This window comes from Acomys russatus, chromosome 10 (assembly GCF_903995435.1).
Source record: "Acomys russatus chromosome 10, mAcoRus1.1, whole genome shotgun sequence".
NCBI classification, from domain to species: Eukaryota; Metazoa; Chordata; class Mammalia; order Rodentia; family Muridae; genus Acomys; species Acomys russatus.
In genome coordinates, this window is record NC_067146.1 from 29187533 (window position 1) to 29192573 (window position 5041).

The 5041-nt window shown below is 39.5% G+C and overlaps 1 pseudogene; it reads left to right on the forward strand.

The window, feature by feature from the left end:
• Positions 1 to 2891: 2891 nt before the first annotated feature.
• LOC127194117 (40S ribosomal protein S4-like) lies at positions 2892 to 4019 on the forward strand (annotated as a pseudogene).
• The last annotated feature ends 1022 nt before the right edge of the window (positions 4020 to 5041 follow it).

Genomic DNA, 5041 nt, shown 5'->3' on the forward strand with positions numbered 1-5041 from the left:
CTTCCCAGGTCCCATCTTTGAATCTAAGACTTTAAACTTAACCTACAAATTTAGTTAATGATTTTTGTGGTTTGACACTTGAGAAGTGGGAAATTTATACTTATGTGATAGTTTCTCACTATGAGAAGCTGTATTAGTTGGTTTTATTTTAATTCTCTTATTAAATGCTTCTCTTACAGATCAGAAAATTGTCTATGATGGGGATCATGGGAGATGCTTTTTCATATCTGCATGGACTTGGAAGTAGAACAGGCCACTTGGGCACACAGCTGGACTATTTTCTTTTCCGTTTTTATTCTGTCCTTAGACCCTAGCCTAGGAAATGATATTGTCTAAATTCAATATGAGTCTTATCTCTCAGTGAATCATTCCTAGAAATGCCATCATAGGGACACCTGTACCGAGGAGTCTCTTAATCTACTTAAGTCATATTCAAACTCACCCAGGACAAAAGCAATGCTGCTTTTGTTGCTGCTCTTTGTGGAACCTCTGCCATCATTTCTGAATGCTCAGGATGGAATCCTGGCTTTGATATTGCTGCCTGAATCTTGGGTAGTGTCTTAACTTCTGTATTCTCCATTTTCTTACTCTTACACTTCCTAGTTCATTGTAATTCTGTGAGGACTAAGTCATCTAAGAACTAGTGTATTGTACATGCTCTACAAAGAATAGCGATGAGATTATTTTCCTACCTGCTATGATGTTTATTTATAGGGCTTAATCATTTTGTTGTTTAATAATGATCAAATAATTTTTGGGGAATGCAGGTAATTGAACCCAGAGATAACACACAGTAGTTCTATGCTCTGCCCCTGAGCCACCCAGACAGCCTTGGCATTGTCCCTCTCTGTTTAGCCTCTGTGACTTTCTATTCACATGGTAGAAAGATCATACCAGCAAACAGCACAGATGTTCCTCTGTCCTTCGATCTCCTAGGAACTGAGTACATTCTCTTTTTTTTCTTTGTCCTGCGACTGTTTAATTGTGAATTTCTCTGTATGTTTAGCTCATTCACGCCATTTTGCTTACTGACATAATGTAAGAGTATATGTGTTTTAAAGGCTGTAACACCTTTGTCTTACAAATAGCTTTGGTTTGAATAAAGCCTTTAACAGATCTGCCTTACTGATAATTTGCATGCTTTTAGGCCAGTGATTCTCATTCTTGAGTATACCTTAAAGTCATCCATTAAATTTTCTAAAATTTAAAATTTTGGAGGTGTTAACCCATACATTCTGTTTAGGAGCTCTGGAGTGTACCAGGTGTATGAAAGCTAATGCATATTATTTTACTTATAGGAGGCACTGAGCTATACACAGAGCTCAAAACTATTTTCCGATGTATTCAATGTATATTCAGAATATTTAAAAAATTATGCTAGCTCACAAGTACAGAATGTCTAATACCACCACCTACTGCTAGCTTCTATTCATTCTCTGTAGACCTGAGGCTAGGGTGTGTCTAATTTTCAGTAAAATATTTGAATTTTAATTAAATAATCCTCACCAAGGAGTTATAGTAGATTTTTGTATAGCTATGAAATAATTTTGGAATGGCACATCTCAACACAAGCTTCAAGAATACTGACCAATAAATAATATAGAAGAGTTTTACAATAAACACGCCACATTGAGATTTTTTTCCTTCTGACTTCTTATTCAAACTGTTTTCCCCCAAAATATCTAGAAGTCCTAAGAAGCCTGGGTAAGAGGGGCACAGTTAATTAGGAGAAAGAGAGGAAAGACCAAAACATGCCTTGCTAATTTAAAATTGCAAAGCTTGCTTGAGGGCTTAGCATTTTAAGCAGGTACAGTCTGAGCAGCAGTGACCAGAACACTGTTGTTCTGTCTCTCTCTCTGTGGTGAAAGCTAGATGGAGTCCACAGCACAGTGGGCTGAGTCTTGTTTTACAAACTGCAAGGGCCCACTTGTTAAAATTGCTCATTTAATGACTGAGCAGGTTTTGGAAAGCCATTGATAAATGTCCCTTTCATAACCATAATACCTACATTTTGTCACTTTCTATGGGCTCTGAGCACCCTGTTTTTGTGGAGCAATGGTGGTTATCATTTCTAATGAAGTTGTTCACTCACATTTATGTTGACTCGTAACAAAATACATTTCGTCTTCAGCAACCACAGGGTTCCGAGTCCTCAAAAAGCAATTCAAACACTGGCTTCCTGGGGCAGCTGGTATCTGCATTTTGCTTTATTCTGAGTATGAGGAAAGTAAGTGTTATTTAAGGGCCTCATTTCAGAAATACCAGAAAATGTATAATTCTCCTGCCTTTATTTTCAAGCATTTTTATTTGGGAGCTGGAGAAGAGAAACAGGCAATCCGAGGTCCTGATCGGGATGAGCAATCAGAGTATCAGACCCTTAGCTTAGTGAAGCTGTGGAGTAACTTCAGCCGTAGGAAAACCCAGAGGAAATATTTTTTTCACTCTGAATTTTAAAACTGTTCCATCTTTCTTTGCCTCACAAATTATTTTCAATATGGTTTTACATGAGAGTTAATGCAAATGTATCCAAATTTGTTCCTTTAAACTGTGCTTGCTAATATATCATAAAATGCTATTTTATTATTTCCAAACTGTGTGTATGTGTGTGTGTGTGTGTGCATGTGTAAGCACATGCATGCATTCACACACTGGGATGTATGAATACGTGTGTGGAGGCCAGAGGTGACCTAGCTTTAGATCTATCAGCTGCATTTCTTTGTTTATCTATATACCTATTTATTTATTTATTTATTTATTTGTAGACAAGGTCTCTAAATGGATTGTAGATCTCAACTTAGGCTAGGCTTCGTGGTCATAGGGTCATAGCGATCCCTTCTTTCCACCTCCCAAAGCTGAGATTACAAGCAGACCACAGCGCCAGGCTTTTACAAATGGGTTATGGGGCTCTTTCCATTTCCAGAGCAGCCATAGCTTGTGGCCCCAAGAAATATCTGATGTGTGTAGTGGCTCCAAAGAATTGAATGCTAAATAAATTGGACTGTGTGTTTCCTCCTCCTCCATCCACTGGTCCTCACAAGCTGAAGGAATGTCTGCCTCTGCCTCTTTTCCTAAGAAACAGACTTAAGTACACCTTGGCTGGTGATGAAGTAAAAAAGATTTGCATTCAGAGCTTCATTAAGATTGATGGCAAAGTCATGACCGATATAACTTACCCTGCTGGGTTATGGATGCCATCAGCATTGACAAGACTGGAGAGAACTTTCCTCTGATCTATGACACCAAGGCATGCTTTGCTATTCATCATATCACACCTGAGGAAGCCAAGTACAAATTGTGCAAAGTGAGGAAGATCTTTGTACACACAAAGGATTCCCATATCTGGTGGCCGTTATGCTTTCATTATTCACTACCTCACCCCCTCAGCAAGGTGAACAACACCATTCAGGTTGATTTGGAGATGGGCAAAATACCTCACTTCATCAAGTATGACATGGGGAATCTATGTATGGTGGCTGGAGATGCTAACTTGGGAAGAACTGGTGTGATCACCAACACACACAAAGAGAGAGAGAGAGAGAGAGAGAGAGAGAGAGAGAGAGAGAGAGAGAGAGAGAGAGAGAGAGAGAGAGAGAGAGAGAGAGAGAGAGAGAGAGAGAGAATAGCATTAGTCAACTTCCAAACCCTGCCAAGACAGGGTAAGCAAATCCTCAATAGTTCCTAACTCACACATATATCTGTCAGATATATTGGACCAAAAGGCTGAAGATGATGATCCAACATAATAGAGAGTTTTGGGTGACTATTCAGGTAGCAAACTGTCTCTGTCATCTTCTCATTTGGAAATCTACTAACCTGCACTCCCGGCATACTCAGGTAATCAAGTTTATTCCTTCTCAAGTCTCCAATGGAGTTGAAGACCAGGCAGCCACTAGGCTTACTAACACTTTTGTTATGGGCAAGCGCAATGAACCATGGCTTTCTCTTCCCAGAGGAAAAGGAATCCACCTCTCCATTGATGAAGGGACAAGAGGCTAGTGTCCAAACAGAGCAGTGGGTGAAGCCGGGGAAGTGTTCGCATTCTTGCTACAAACTTTTCATTACGATGTGCTAGACTAATCTGCACAATGTGTAAAAATTGGTTATGGGGATCTTACTCAGGCCCTCATATTTGCAAGTCAAGCATTTTATCCACTGAGCCACCTCCTCAGCCCTTTTCAAATCACTGGCCAAGACATTTTCCTGGTCAGAATGCCAATAATTAAAATCCCAGCACTTTAATTTGTCCTCTTCTACATGGACTGCTAAAAAAACAAATGTGATCGCTTCATCTTCTCTTAACGGAATTTGTAATCACAGTGGCTCGAGACAACGCTATATCTGGTGTTCTTGGCTGTCTAGTAAAGTCATTGAGACATGTGGCGTAATGGATAATAAAAGGAATAATCACTGTAGAACTTCTACTTTCTGATTGCCGCTATGGTCAAACTTCCTTATTTTCTTTCTAGGCTCATAGTCATAAATGGGTAAAATATAGACTTAGCCGAGTTCTTGTGAGCGTGGAATAAGACGTGGACATGGGCAAAACTCAGTGTGTCTGCTAACATCCACAGTAGCACATTATCCTTAGCTACATTCAAGCAAAGCAAAAAGAAAAAAGTTATAAAAAGAAAAAAGCACTAATTTAGAAACGTTCTCTGTAAATTAAGCAACATTAAGAAAATTTACCTAATTAAGAAAATATAACTGTCCTCAACACTTACCTCCAGGGTACTACATGTGCGACAGCTTCTCCGAGGCACATCAGGGAAAAAAGAGGGTAGAAATCCAAGCCCTGGTGATTCCATGAATCAAGTTCACACACTCCTCATGGTGATCCTTTGTCCTTTAAAGGCTGTTGCCTTTCGCTATGGCTAAAAAGTCACAGTTCTTCTCGAGAGTTTAAAAGTACAAGAGTGATTCTGACATGGCAGTTTGATGAGGAGTGTTGAGCATCTCTCTAACACTCAGCTTGGAACTATAGATGTACATTATTACCATGCCCTTAGGCCCTTGCGTATTGTGACGGTGCTATAGTTTTATC